The following is a 17,151-nucleotide window of genomic DNA, read 5'->3' as shown; positions in this document are numbered from 1 at the left end:
ACAGAGGAATACCTAAAATCTGAACACAGAATTTATAATATCTATGGAGTTATTACAGTTATTAGAAGCAATGTCTAGTAAATACACACCACAGATAAGGAAAGGTTAAAAATGGCTTTCTCATTTTGATGAACGAATAATATTATTAGATATCTACTAGTACCTTAAGTCGTAGTAATCTAAAGTCGTTACATTATTAAGTGGTATGATAGTATGAACCTGTGACATAAAACATTAAATTACACTTATTTTAAGCAAAATTATAGTCGTTTGTTTATTAATTGTTTTTGAGAACATTCTAAAAACAATAATTCTAATTTGATTAGAGATTTTTACGGCCAAAAGTATTATGGTGGTAAATGTTTGGCTATCACCTGCCCTGACGATGGACAATGTAACACAATCCAAAACGTTTGGAAAAAAAGAGGTAGGTAATTCAGTATATAAAATCCAAAAAAATAATCACTACTACAATACTTGTTTAAATAAAATAATAAAATGAAAACATTTAAAAAAGCAATATGTAGCAGGACTCGGGTACCCAGGCCCTTTGTGCTTTTATTTAATTCGCTAAACGGTATCATGATTTACATTCCAAATTTGTTCTACTCCACTTCGCTTATCTGCTGCCATTTAATTTCAAAATGGTTTATACAACACGTAGAGGGTGGGAAGTAAAAAAATATAAATATCGTGATAGAAGAACTTCCGTGGTTGAATGGTTACAATTCTTAGCCACAAGTCCGGAGGTTGTCGGCTTAAATCCCGGCGTGTGCAAGTTAATTCTATTTGAATAATTTGTTTTATTTACCAATTTATTTATTAACGTGCAGATATATTTGTGGGACGTGCCAGAATGGAAAATATTTTCAGTATCACCTAAGTGAAAAACCATTATTCAGATTCGAATCGTTGCTTTAAATTCCTTCTTCTCTCTCTCATCTTCTTCCCCTTTCTCCTGCCTTTTTCAGCTTCACAACATATTACAATTGGGGATGCCATAGTCTCACCGGCCGCAGGCGGCTGGGAGCAGTTGGGACTCTTGCGCGGAACTCACATAAAAAATATATGAAGCTTTAATTACGATTATATACACATCCTTGTTTATAAATATACCGAATGCACAAAGTTAAAAACCATGTTCGCACCAAAATAAAATAGATAAATCCGCTGTAACCTCTCTAGAAAATAGATAAGAAAAAACGGAACTCTCAGTGGCAGAACTATAAAAATATACTTGAACCATTTTCTGTTTCCTAACCATTAGATCAGAATTTTTATCCAAATATTGCAAAATTATTAATAAATTGTTGTTCTTTTAAAACGAACATTGGATATATTTACACAATAAATAAAGTTACAAAAATATACATAATTTAAATTATATTTTTGGACCACCCCTTACATCAAAAGCTCGTTTGTGGCCAAAACGGAAAAATATTCAAATAGCTTACTGCGAAAATATTTAATACACACACCCTCTGTGCCATTTTGTAAAATTGCTTGTGTTTGCATGTAACTTTTTTCAACGTAACGACCCACCATACCTGGGTGTTCAAATGTCGAAATAGGAATATATTTCCAAATTAATTTTGATAATCACACAACTTACAAGAGTTCACAACTTTTGAGTATGTTTGATGAACAAAACAGGACAACAAGATTTACAGAAAACCTTCCAGAGCAAATAAAACTGTCTTCCAAAAATTACCCGTATATATTTAAAGCAATATACAATAATCAACATAAAACCTCAAATACATAAATAATTGCCTAATGATTTATAATTCAGTTTGTAATATTCACCAGGTATGTATATTAACTTTAAGGCCCTTCTTCCACAGGTATAGGCAAGTATCGTCAACGATTCAGGTATCTTGGTGACTTACGTCGGGCGAGAATGTTCAGACTCACTTTGCACTGTGATTCGCCTCATACAAGCAAGAAGGTACATAAATCACTTTGGATTTTTATTAGATGACGTCATGGGGGTAAAGCCTGTGACAGACCATGCTATAAGCGCGCTATATTTTCATGGCTTTGCCTATTTCAGCATATCGCTCGCCGTACCATCCCTGTGTCGCCTACCTAATCCAGATATACAGTGTAACAATTGTATTCTTAATCACCCCAATCAGTGATTAAGAATGCATTTGTGACGGGGATGGGTTGACTAATACCTGAGTCAGAAAGTCTGATAATTAGTTGTTGAAATATTCAGATGCTCTTATCTGCTTCTTGCGACGCGATGAATAAGGTCGTTTGCTGAGTTTAGGGTGTTTTTATTTCAGTTCTTTAGAAAATGGCGGTTATTTTTTAATTTATTTATTAATTTAAAAAAAAAAGTTTTTATTATTAAGTCCCGTTAAACTGATTGACATCAGTTTGTCAACGGGTTCTTATAACGATTACTTTTTTTTAAATACATATACAATTTTAACAAGTACATAAAATATACACATAATTACATTAGTACAAAAAATTCTTTCAGATAACCATTTTTTTAACAAACATTTCCTTCTGATAGTCAATTCACAGCTTTTTATTGAGTTGGGTAACAGGTTGTAAATTATTGGTACGAGGTATTCTAGAGTTCTTTGACTGTATTTATTCAGGTATCTGGGAACTACAAGTCCATCGTTTGCATATACAAGTCAGTTTGCAAGGTATGGAGTATTTTTCTGTTCAGAAACTTTAATATTGTAATGTAAAATTTATATGACAATAGATTGTTACATATTTTACATCTTATTTTTTTATTACATTGATTCTATTGAAATAAAAAAATATTGTTTAGTCAAATTTTCATCGTGTTAGAGTTAAATACATCCCACAGATGGGATACAAGTAGGTACTTGATTGATATATTAGAAATTTTACCGTCTAGCTTATTTGAAACGAAACAATTTGCGTCATCGAGACTTATTTATTGACGATCATTTATTTCAAACATTTTTAGATTGATACTAAGAACAAAACAGTAAACATTAAATGATAGTCCATAGCAATGACAGCTACAGCAACTGTTTGGTTGTGAATAATGAGGCTGGTAGATGATGCTATACGCAACTTGGCTATTCAATCAATTCCCATTGGTATTGTATGGCTAGCGATACGCTGAAATGGGCCAAGCAACTAGAATATAGTGCGCTTATAGCGGTCGTATCGAAATCAACAATGATTGGTGGCGACGCAGGGTATCTATTCCCCAGTCTCGATCGCTCGCAATTTCCGCCAAAAGTACATACACTGGTAGAGTTTGTTATTCTTGAGTCTCACCGAAAGTACATACTACACGCTATACGTCAAAATTCATTCGACTTAAACAACGAGTGGATCGAAGCAGTAGAGATCGGCAAAACTGTCAAAATCTCATTGCATCCCGATGAATTGCCTTATACAAAAAAAAAAATCGTTTCCCGCGCGTTTTTCGAAGTTGGTATCGGATTCGTTTAGTTCTGCAGAGTTGTTTTAACCATTTTTCTGGCATTTCGATATGTATACACCACCGCCATTCATTTCAGAAAAAGTGCGGTAACAAAAAAAACGTTGACAGAACGACGCGGCAACGGTTTGTTTTTGACATTTCAAATTAACTCCATAGAAACCTCAAACACATCAGAGACATAGACAATATTCACAAGGTTGCCAACACAGTCATCTTTTCAACCGTGCGACACTTAAGAATGTATAAATATAGAACTAATGACAAAAGTCGTAGAGATTTTCGTTCGTAGATGGCGCATAGCGAGTAATTCGTGGTAGAGACTCTGGAATAGATACCCAGGTCTCTTGATTTCGATTTCAGTAGCGACGTGTTCGAACTGTGTGCGACAAGTTGTTTGAGTTGTTGAGTATCGGGTACTTGCGAATCCCTGTGGATGTAAGGCCTTTATATGTAATATTTATTTCGTCGAGTTTCTAAAAATCTATTTTAAACATTTAATTTACATCTCCTAAATAGCTCATTTGAAAGGTATCTAATTTTCAAAATATAAAAAAAACCTCCCCCGGCAATTATGCCGTTTACAAAGCATCGAAAGTATAATATTTGAATATCGAAGTATATTGAAAACATTATGTAGAATCCACTATTTATGTAATGTGAAAAATATTGGCCATCTTTTTTAAAATACAGGTAATTTTATCTTTGAAACGTCTTGCCAGTTGTAGTTGCCATTTTAAACAATTCAACTGTTGATGATCACCCATCTACTCGATCCACTAGCAAAATAAATAAACTTTTATTAATTATAAGTTGTGAACTCAACTAAACCGCAACAACCGTGCCCGAACGGACTAGGACTACATTATACAACTTCACCACTTGGAAATAAGCAAAACTTTGTTTTATTTTTTATTCGTCTCCAAGCTGTGTCACCCCTTCATTCGACAGTAAAACAGAAAACCAAATTGCAAACATATTTCCTTTTCCTGTAAGCCTGTCATTTCTTAGCGAAGTAAAAGTAACATAAAACACTGCCCTATATTCGGCGAGTAAGAACCTTTTTGCAGGTGCGGATCCGAAGAGAATACAAAGAATAAAAAACATCAACGATAAACTAAGGACTATAAATTACAACAAAAAAGCTCAAGAGAATCTTCGTCACTAGCATAGAAAATAGTCAATACTTAAAAGAAGTCGCAAGTTAACCCTGTCAAACCTGTGTTAAAACTAGTAATAGTAGAACATATATTTGATGCTTGATGATAATTGGTACAGTTATTTGAAAATTTTTGATGTGTTTTCATCAATAGTTTAGAAGCTATAGCTAATTTGAGTGAAATAATATTAGGTAACAAAGGGCGTGTTTCATATGAAATGATAAATAGTACACTGTGTACAAAAATATAATTTTTTAAAAATACATATAAATAAAATATCGAAAACATACCTTCAAAACAAACTGTAGAAAATAAATTGGTCGAGATTAAACGCAAAAATCACATTTTGAAATGGCTACCTTGTAAATGGCTAACTAAAATCCAATTAAACAATAGCGCGCAAAGTCAGTTATATCAGCAATTGAAAATAGAGAATTGCCAATTTATATTCGCAATTAGGAAAAAATTACACACGGTACGAAAGGGTTAAAAAAAAACAAAAATGCTAAATAAAATGATTATCGAAATAACAATTTTTTTATATTATTTTTATATTGCTCTTCTTTTTATGTGAGTGGTCTAATTCAACTTTTAACATTTTTAAATATATTTTCGAACCATCTTTTTAATAACGTTTATAAAGTTGTTTTAAAATTGTTTCTAACATTTTTCGTTGGATTGCTGTAATTTGTAATAATTGTAAGATGAATTGCCAACTTGAAATGATTTAATTGATTTTAACGCAAATTATTTGGTGAGACGCTGGAAGATTAGTGAAGTTCTAGTATGTAAAACCTGTCTAAAGCCAAGCACTCTCCGCACAACTTGTTGGGTTGACATAATTTCTCCCAAATATATGTCGCAGCGGATCACACTTCAGAATCTAGCTAAAGGTTAGTTGGAGATGGTCGTATGATATTCTTAATGCGTATTATAAATTAACACGCTGAAAATGCGTACAACTAAAGGATTATGCTCATATATGTATAAATAGGAGACATCACTAAAAAATACACGCTTTGTAAATTAGTAATCTTTTAAATTCCATATGTAATTTTAGGAAAAAATTCATAGCTACCTTCGCTGGTTTTCAATCTGAATCTATTGCAGACAGTTAGTACGTGTTTCATAGAATTTGAAAATAGCAGTATAAGAATTAGATTAACTGAAAACCTGAAGAATTTTCCTAACTATCCTAATAGGATTAACGGAAGTATCATACGTGGTGTGGTATTGTTTGTACGAGTATCAAAAATGTACTAAGAGGCGTTTAGCTTTGTTTTTGAGTGCTGAATGAAGATTTAAAAACTCTTGTAGCATGAAAATAAGTATCATGTACAAATGTAAATATATTTTGATGTACAACAATCTCTTTAGCTTATAGATATTGACCGCTCGGTGGCTGAGTTGACATCGCGTATGGATCCCACCAGGCGTTAGTGTGTTCAATTCCTCGGCTGGCTTTCGTCCTATATCACAAAACAAGCAAAATTTTCAGCTTACTGTAATGGTAGTAGGAGAATTTAAAATATTTGCAGGTTGTTCGCAACCCGGGAATAATTATTCTTTATAAAAAAATAATAATAATACAACTAAAACTATAACTGACTAATAAGTACTAAAATCGCAATTTATGTCATGTTATTAGCAGAACTAATTACGGGGTTTGAAAATATTTGGATGGAGAATATAAAACATGGAAAAAAATGAAAAATAATTCTCGGACACCCAGGAAGACATGGTGCACGATAAGCACAAAAAAGAGATTTACGAAATGTATGAGAAAGAAACGGAAAAATTGAGTCATGGTTATTAAGTATAAATATTTAGCATTTTATTTTTGTGCTTCCAGGAAAATCGACCTAGCAATCTCTGGAAGCAAATTTGATAGTAAAGTTGTATAGAATGTATAGACATAATCCTAAAACCCCGATGTTCATCGTTTTAGTCTGTTTATTCTGTCTTGCCTTAATTGGGTTTGACTTACTTAAAAGATTAAACAAAAGTTTTTAAGGCCATCTCTAATACCCCAAGGTTATTTTTGTTTACAAACAAAAGACCACGCAGGGCTACTTGTTTATATGTTAAACAATAATAATGCCTACACATAAGAATATAATAAAAACAAAATAAAGCGCTTTGTCCAGGATTCATAATGTAAGAACATTACGAATCATAAATCTAAGAACATTGAAAACAAATAATTAATATTTTTTCTTATAAAACAAAATCGAGGTTAAGAAAAAAAAACATATTTTACCATAATAATTTTCTCATAAAACAGCTTTATAAATAATATGATATCTATTTTTCAAAAGTTAAATAAATCATGTAAAAAGTTCAACGATATCGTCATTTAATGTCACTTATGACATACCTTCCAACTAAATGGAATACATTAAATGTCGCAATACTTATAATTATCGTCCCCCTTTACCCAAAGGCCTTGGGGTTTTATTCCGACTGCAGCTTAGGATCTTGTAATCCCATAATCCGGCCCTGGATTTCGCCCAGGTCCGGGGGTGGGTATGTTTTTACAACATTGGAAAAGGGTAAGATATTATGTACAATCAGAACTTTTTGTTGTTTTTGGGAAAAACAACAGATATTTTACCAGCGGAGCATTTTTTCGGAGGAAAGTAATAAGTTAGTCGTATCACGGAAACGAACCGCAAACTTCATAGTTTTATTCCTGTGTAGATTATTTGAATAAAGCACTGCGATAAGAATAATAGTATAACGCAAAATATTGAGGTAGGCATTTGGAATAAAACACTGCGATAAGAATAATAATATAACCCAAAATATTGAGGTAGGCATTTGGAATAAAACACTGCGATAAGAATAATAATATAACCCAAAATATTGAGGTCATTTGGAATAAAACACTGCGATAAAAAAATAATGAAACGCAAAATATTGAGGTAGACATTTGGAATAAAACAATGCGATGAGAATAATAATATAACGCAAAATATTGAGGTAGGCATTTGGAATAAAACACTGCGATAAGAATAATAATATAACGTAAAATATTTAGGTAGGCATTATTCAGCAAGAAATTAGTTCATATTAATTGAAAAATGTAATATTGTTGACAATTATTTGTAAATAACTTTATTATATTAAGAACGTCAGTTTGCCCATTTATATAAGGTAGATAATTTTATTTGTTTACTTTATTTTATTAATAACATTTACAGTTTTACGGGTTGAGGGCAAACATATTATGATTCATAAACTTGTGGTTCATAGATGGCACCTTTTGCAAGTTATGCTTTAAAATATTAGGATGAATTATTTGTCTGCAACCGTAAATACTCAAGATAAATACGAATAAATGGTGTTGTCATTGTAAAAACTCAATCCTTTCTAGAAAGGCATTCAAATTCAATTTTGGATTGAATCACCCATTTTTATTTATATGCATTTCTTGAAAGAAATGACTTTGTGTACGGACAACACTTTTTACGGGCGCGAACAAATGATTCATCTTAATATTTTAAAGTATGACATACAAAAAGTGTTTCTTTCTAAAATAATCAAATTAGCGTCATTCTGAAAGAGCAGATCATGAACCTTCACCGCGACACAAGAAATATTTTCAGCTTTCTGAGGTGGTAGTGGAAGAATTTCAAACGTTGTCAGGTTATTTTTAACCCATAGAAATTATAATAATTAGCTTCAATCCAATGAGTAATGTTCACATTATGCAAAAATAATTTTAAAAAATGAATAATTATATATAGGTATACTGAAAAAACAAAAGACATACATAAAAAATACAAAAACAGGAGTTCATTTGAAAAATGTATTCGGCCTATGTTCTACTTTTAAATTATTTCTTCGATGACAAAACTCTAATGTTGACACACATGGTATGAATGCAAATTGATTAAGCCGTTAAAATTAGCTCACGGATAGAAACTTTATTTATAATACTTCATCCTTCAATGTGTACATGCGCCCTTACTGATGAACCATCGTTGTTGTCGAGTTTTGTTTGTGCGGTCGGCTTCACAATGGATGAATTGATAAACATCAAAGATTAAAGAAGAACACAAGAAAAGCAATGTGGGCGTGTTTCGTAATCCGAAAGTTTGTCTGATCGGGCCTTAAAATTCAAATTCAAAAATACGAACTCTCAGTACAAATTCAAAATCAAGTGGAAATGCGATTTACAATGTCAGGCAGAGTAAGAGAGATAGATAATTCAATTCTGATTGTCTGTCTAATAGTTTATAGGTAGAATAAACAGTACTTGACGGCCGGCATAGTCCAGTGGTAACGCATTGGACTGCCATTCCGAAGGTCGCGGGTTCGAACCCGGCGTGCGCAAATAAATTTTATTTGATTAATTTGTGTTATTTCATAATTAATTAATTAAAATAATATATAGTATATTTGCGGCACGTTCCAGAGTGGAAGATACTACCAGTATCGCCCTGGTGTAAGACCACCATTCAGAATTGAAACGTTGCTCCAAATGGCTTTAGCCGTGTTTAGTGACTAGATCTGAATATCCAGGTACTTCCCCACCTTCCTCTTTCCCTTCCCCACTTACCTTCAGCCTCACAACATCCCCCAATTGGGGATGCCATAGTCTCACTGGCTCCAGACGGGAGCAGTTGGGACTCTTGTGAGGTATTCACTATAAAAAAAAAAAAAAGTACAGTCTATAGCTGTATTTGTTCCCATTCAATCTATATCGAAAGCATTTTTATTTTAAAATGTTTTATATTAGATGTGTTTAGTCAGCTATAACATGCCAGCTTTGCAGGACCATCTTTCATATTTTTTATCTGTATTTTGTATTTTGTCTAATATAATTAAATACGATGCTTTTCGGTAAACCGCAAACAACGTTTAAAATTTGTACGACAGTTGAGCGTCAGTTGAAAGTATGTTGAAAGTTATTTGAAAGTTAGTTGAACGTTAATTATTTACCCCTTTTCATGTTAATCAATGTATGCGTACCTGCTTATATGTTGGTTTATCCTAGTATACAATTAACTACATGAATAAGTGATACAAATCGTTGTCTCAATTTCTCTAACTCCAATCTAGCATAAGAGCCTACAATATATTGCATACCGTGTGAATACTAAAACAGGTTGTTTACATAGCAGATTAAGAGTAACTTGTACACTGAAAGGGAACGAGATTGAAATGTTAACTATTTGAATTTATTACGGATCCTAGTAATTTCGCAAAACATAATGGGTATATTACACAATGATAGGATAAGTCAAGGAATCATATGAAACAAAAACGGTCAAAAGGCAGCAGAGTGAATTAAATACTTGAAAATGCGTTAGAATAATACAAAATTTAAATAATTGTTAATAAGCGGGAAACTGGACATATAGGACTAAAAACACTTTTTTTTCGATCTGAGCATTTCGATTTGTTTTTACTTTTCCCATTTTTTAAGCAACTAAAGGCTTTTGGAGCCGGGTCTACACTTCTACTCATTTGCTAAGAAATTAAACAGCTGACATAAACAATAAGGTGGAGTGAAATTTTTTTTTTCAGAATTTCGAAATCGACATAGTTGCGAAAGATGCTCCATATATTAACAATTACAACAAAAATAATAAAAAATATATATTCACAATACCTGGACATCGCCAAAGCTTTATATTTTATCATTTTCACGATTTTACCAAAGTATTTATAGCTCATGTATGCGATATAAAACACATATAAAATTTTGTATTTTACCATTTATTTTACAGATAATACATTCGTAGATTGTTAGAATGAACAAATAGTGGAAATAAAAAATGTACACATATTATAAAACTCATTGAAAAACTTGAAAATTACAAAAGTTACTATGAACGGTACTGCATTTTGGTGTTAAAAATAGGCATAAGGTGTCGTGCTCTAACCTTGTTTTTATTAATCCATCTCGCCTCAAGGGTCCACAAACAACGGCTGAGGCTTCTGTTACAATTTTCACACTTCTCTCTGTAGCTTGAGTGTGGCAAGGAAAATTCTTTATCATTGGTAGTATGACATCCTCAATTATCGTGTGATCGGTAATGGCTTGTAAAATTGTCTCGTCACTTACAAATTTGGTTAGTGGTGGCTCGGTTATATTTTCCCACTTTATAACATCAATATAATCATCTGTTGAAAAATCAAAAACAGGCACTATGAAGGTACGAATAAAGTATGATTGCATTTTCATTTGCCGAGCTTTCAATATTCTTCTCAACGCCAACTCTCTTACGTATTTTCGGTTGTCGTTTAACATGGCTAACAATATATTTTCGTGATGCCCAAAAAAGCCATTACGCTGGATTACTGGATCAATAATATGTTTTAAATCACTGGGCAAATACCGTGAAAGCACTATTGTTTCGTGTAAATGCCTTGCACTGGAAAGACATAATGGTTTGGTCTTAATGTTGAACCACATAGGTGCGTAAACTGTTAATACAAATGTCGTTAAAGTTACCATATTTTTTATGGTTTTAGGGTAGAAATGTAAAGCCGAAGAATCCAATTCGCTGTAGTGAGCCACCAGGATTGTACAATTTTACCGGGATTTGTTTTTGATAAATTTTCATTGCAGAATCCGGAGTCAATAGTTTTACACATTTTCAGTAGATACAGCTGATCTGTACTTAAATCATGTGTATTTTTCATACTTGGAAATGAACATTGAATGATTTTAAATTTCACGACAGGAAGTTGTTCACACTTATTTAAAGATTTACCAATAATTCCAGTGAAACTTTGCGGTCCAGTCGTGGTTCCGTCGATGTTCTCAAAGAGATGTCGCAAAATGAGTTCGTTTGCTTGTAATTGACAGACAATCCACTGTAAAGGCCGTTTGAGATGTGATTCAAGGCGCCGAATAACACCTCCTTTGTACCCCGTATTAACTGCAGTTCCGTCGCATCCAATTGCAACAATTTTTCCAAAGCAATATCTTTCGAAGACAGTAATGAAATAATTCCATTACTTATTGCTTCAGATTTTCCGGTTTTTAATGAAATGTGTCCCATGTACTCGCTACCTGGTTCTTTTACTAAACTAACGTGTTCTTCAGTTATTCGCCGGTTGTCCTCCATGCTTAAAGTTTTGTCCTTCCGTCCGTCGAAGTATAAACCAAATTCATTGGAATTGATTACTAACGGCTTACTAGTAAGGGCAGTTCTTTTCTTCATTCGAGCTCGACGAATTTTACTCCTATCCACAACGCATCTTGTAATACAACGAAAACAATTGCAGCTCCTGCTCGATCTGAAATACAATATCTGTCTAGTGTTCTTGCCACAACAGGGAAGTCTTTCACCTCATGGTGAGAATTATTTGGTTGTGCTTCAATTTGCATTATTTCTTGAGGAATTGAAGACGAAGCACATTTTTTTGAGAGTCTAAAGTTTAAACTATAAGAAGGAATAGCGTCAGTACCCCGATCTCCTAGATAATGTCTAGCGGATCGGAAACTTCGCCAAGATGATACGCGATACACTTCACTCTGTTTGATACGCGTTTGGGGTAGAAGGATTCGTTGCTGTGTGGGAATAGTTTAACTGTTCCTACAGTCCTACTTTATAATTATATTATAAAATAATAATGTAATTATATCATAGGTAATAAATAAACACTCAATTTTTTTTACATATTTATAAGCATTTCTAAGAATCGGGAGAACATTATTGGTGTTTTCAGTGTTTTTATCAAAAATTCAAAGTGGTGGCGATGTCGTAATTATAAAAAAATATTTTTTATATTTTTTATTTAAGATAAATACATAACGGAGCATCAATCCCGCGTATGCCGAATTCTATATTACGGAAAAAAATCTCCATACTAGACCGCTCCACCTTAATAAACAACACAAATCAAAAATTTATTCTACAAAATCGACTATAACTGTGATGTAGATTCACTAGTTCCTGCTTGTACTACAATTTTCCAAACACTGTATATGACCTTCACGTTTGGAGTGGTACAAACCCTGAGAATATATTTGGCGAGAGATTACCTACCAATCTGACTAAGCGATTCGCAATTGATTAAGCCATGTTTAGTTATAAGATCGGAACATTTGAAACATTTTAAAATCGGTTAAATTTTAAAAACAAAGAAAGGTAAAAAATCTCCACTAAATTCCACCCACGACTAGGATTTGGGTACATATTATAAAACACACTAAAACAGTGTTTCCAAACCCTTTTGCTCCCGGCTATCACGTTTGTGTGGGTACAAAAAAGTAAAAATTTCCCTCCATTTTCCATTTTGTCACAGGTCATTTGGCTATAAATGTGTACATAAAAGATTTTTTACTAAATTTTTCTTAATATAATATTAACCTAATAGAAGGAGGTAAATAAAAAAATTAAAAGAAATAAACAAAAACCTCTGCAACGAAAGGATGAAATAAATCAATCACACTGAATGTCATCGTTACTTTGAAGAACGACTAATTTTCATTAGCTTGTTTACATCGATTGTGAAGCAATTCGATCTTGAAAAAAAATCGAACGTTTCCTAACTTCGCAATTTGTAAAAGTACTTGTCATGCATAAAACAAACAGTTACGTATCTAGTAATACTAAAGAGATAATTATTTCAATAAGTAAGGGTATATATCGGTGGCTCGTCTGCCCAAATGGGTTTTCTTTCTGCCGGCCGCCGCTGGATGATTTATGTATTGTCCGATAGTATATTTTCAATGTTCAGCGTCTGTGAGAACAGAGCAAGCAAAAACAAATAGCAGCTTACAACGGGCTGTTGCCAATTGTTTTGCTAGGTCCTACCGGCGGCTTTGGCTGTGTAAGATCTACGAGTATGTACGTAATATTTGCATCTTAATACTACTTATTAATATATTCTCTTATTCTATTCAATTTATTGGGATTAATTATAACCCGTATTTTGGTTTCCGTAGATTATTAAGGGCAAAGGAATGTACATTATAATTTACGCGATAGATAAGGTTTATTTAATTATTTTATAAAAATACTTTGTATGCAACATATGCTTTGAAATAATAAGACGAATTATTTGTATGCGCCCGTACATACGTAGTATGAATACGCATAACTAGTTTGATCCGTATAAAATCTCAATTCTTTCAAAAAATTATACAAACACATTATTGGATTGAATCGTGAAAGAATTGTTTTTATACGGACAAAACTACCTATGTACATAATTTTCCCTTATATTTTAAGGCATAAATTGAAATGATGTATTTTTATAAAATAATAATATTAATGCCACTAATAAACACGAAGATTATAACGTACGTGACATTTAAACTTAATTTGATAGGATGGTACCAGACACCATCTAGTAAAATTATTTTCCGTGTCTTTATCGTATTTTTGTTGATATTATTTTCGTCAGTGATTAACATACTCATATTGAATTTAACTATCAGTAAACATATTCCTGTTTTTTTTTCTACTTGTATATTCAAACAGGACAGGCAGATACTCTCAGTATCACCCTGGTGATAGAAAACCTTTCAGAATACTCATCAATTGCCTTTTTTCTTGACGAGATCCGATTAACCAGGTACTTGTGAACCTTCGTCTATCCCCTTCTTTTCTCGCCCAGTTCATCTTCAAAACAGTCCCTCTGGCCCCAGTCAGTTGAGACTTATGTGCAGTATTTAAAAAGGGCTAGACGAAGAATTGAGAAAGAATTGATCATCTAAATTTGCACCGGTTAGGTGAATCATAGAGGCAATAAAAGTTGTTCACAAAATTGAAAAGTTATCGATTTGACCTGCTGTATAAAATTTACGAATATAAATCGGTTCATTTTAACGTGCCTTAAAAATAAATCTGTTTCCAATCGCGTATATGTAAGTATGTTTTAGTTAGGTCAACGATGGTTGTTTTTTTTTTTAATATACAGAACTGAAATACGTCAATTCTAAGAGCAAACTGTGTTCGGACAAAAACTTCTTTTTAAATTCGATGAAATTCCTGGGTAGACATTTCTCCCCTTGGGAGAGGTAGTAGCAAGCAGCCAATAGCTACCAGGGAGCTATAAATAGAGAAGAGACCAATATACTGTCCCTTGTAAGTAAAGGGGGAAGAGAACTACTTCAAGAAGGGACATCGGAATTCGATATTATAGGAAAGCGATGAAATATATCTTACAAGCCTCTCAGGGCGATAGTTTACAAGTATTTTTATTGAAAGATCCCATGTTACAAGTTATAACTTACAAGTAAATCAATAAATCTGGAGGAAGGGAAATGTTCATGGAATCAATATGAAGTATATTGTTGAGTTTGATAGCCTTTATCAAAGTTCTAATTAAATATTGTGTATTATGAAATAATATCACAAGTAATTTCGTCAACTATTCGAAACGAAACGATATTAAATATTAATGAAATCATACGCTTTACAAATAAACGTGAACGATTGTTTAGGATTTTAAAAATACTCTCAGAATCGTCCTGGTGAAAAATTAGATACTTTCTAACTTTCCCCTCCCGCACCCTCCAGCCTCCAACATACTCCAATTGAGGATGCCGTAGTTTCATAAGCTTTGGACAGATAGGAGCAGTTGTGACTCTTGTACAACATTTACATTCAAAAATGGTTATACTTTTTGTATATTACAATGACGTAAATTGTTCTCTATACCCAAAAATGTATCACAAAACAGTAGCCGATAGTGAATCAAAAGCGCGACAAGGATAAATTAAAAGTTTCGGAATTTTTTTATAACTTCAAAGTAGTTCAGGTAATTTTTTTGGTAATATTCTATCGACCATGCATAATTATTCAGATCTGTTTGATTTATATTTTTAAACATAATTACTGTGATTTGTAAGTGGACGCAAGACGATACTATATAACCAACTGTCTAATATCAGACCATAAACTATATTTATCCAGAAGCAAAGTAACAAAAACAAACTGTCTAATATCAGAGCATAATAAATTATTATAAGCAATAATTAGTCGCCTGTAATATCAATACAAATTGAAAATATCTCCCGAGTAAAAATAAATGCCGCTAACGGGTATTGAACTCGCACCTTCTGATGGCCGGTCAGACGCTCTGGACCACTGAGCAACGTAGGCTTATTTGCAACCCGCCAAATAATTCAATTTTATCTAATTATTGCTTATAATAATTTATTATCCTTTGTGCTATGCATAAAAACCTCGTCTTAACATTAGTTCATCATTAAAAAAATAATCAGCGCATACATTATAATTATCCAGCAGCAGAGTATACAAAAAACTGTCTAATATCAGAGTATAAACTATATTTATTCCGCAGCAGAGTATAAAAACCAACTGTCAATATCAGAGCATCAACCATATTTATTCAGCAGCAGAGTATAAAAACAAACTATCTAATATCAGAGCATAAAGTATATTTATCTAGCAGCAAAGTAACAAAAAACCAACTGCCTAATTTCAGAACTTAAACCATATTACTCCAGAAGCAAAGTAACAAAAAAAAACTGTCTAATATCAGAGCATAAATTATATTTATCCAGCAGCAAAGAAACAAAACAAACTGTCTCATATCAGAGCATAAACTATATTTATCCAGCAGCAAAGTAACAAAAACAAACTCTTCATATCAGAGCATAAAGTATATTTATTCAGCAGCAAAGTCACAAAAACAAAGTGTTTAAAATCAGAAATTAAACTATATGAGCCTTACTAATAAACGTGTTTTAATATTTACATATCAGATAAAAAACAACCATCAACAATGGTTTTTTAACAGGTGTGTAAACTTTAGAATGCGTTAGGATTGCGTATAGGCCCTATATATCCTATAGCAAAATAAAAATAAACATGAAAAGAACCCCACATTTATTTACCCTCGCATTTTTTTGACAGCCTTTAATACAGCATTAGGTATTTAATACAGCACTTTTATATAGTGCTGTATTAAATGCCTATTGGTTTCAATTACCCAAGCTGCATCACCAACTCCACATAACATAATATGCAGATACTATCAAGAGCTAAAGAACGAAACCGGTTGGTGACAAATACTGCCACAAATGAATGGTTTTATACACGCCAGTATAGTGTCAAATCCCTACTTTATATAGGTTTCTACGAAAGTAATATTCCTATTTCACGATACAAATATTCCCAACAATCGACATTTAAAAAATCGTAAATTGGAAATAAGACCATAATGTTCCTGGTTCCGATACTATTTTCTCATAAAATCTCTGATTTTATTATTTTTTCTTCAACTAATAACCAGCTGAAAAACCCATTTTCAGAGCATTCTACCCGTGACATAAATTTTACCCTTCAAAACCTCATCTCTTCGGTAACATTTTACCGTTTACCGATACATTAGTTTTGAAATAGATTTCTGAATTCACCGCGGTTAAAGGGTCGTAATGAAGTATCGACTCTTTTCATAGTTAAAAAATAACCTTGGCGCTGTGAATATTGATTCTACCGACAGCGAAATTTACTGCTGATTACACATTAAATAAATTTTAAATAAGTCACCTAGGATTAGGTCGGAGTGGTATGGAAGGTGTACTGTTTAGTTAGTTTTTAAAAAAAT

General features: G+C 32.7%; 1 protein-coding gene across 1 annotated transcript in view; it reads left to right on the top strand.

Moving 5' to 3' along the window:
* The window catches only part of LOC149419289 (uncharacterized), a 172,090-nt gene that overhangs the window by 126,534 nt on the left and 28,405 nt on the right, over positions 1-17,151 (top strand). The gene's annotated exons all lie outside the window — the stretch shown is intronic.

Source organism: Hesperophylax consimilis, chromosome 12, assembly GCF_061612785.1.
Source record: "Hesperophylax consimilis isolate HC1 chromosome 12, BYU_Hcon_1.0, whole genome shotgun sequence".
NCBI classification, from domain to species: domain Eukaryota; kingdom Metazoa; phylum Arthropoda; class Insecta; order Trichoptera; family Limnephilidae; genus Hesperophylax; species Hesperophylax consimilis.
The sequence above is the reverse complement of the archived record's forward strand: the minus strand, read 5'-3'. Positions and strand labels throughout refer to the sequence as shown.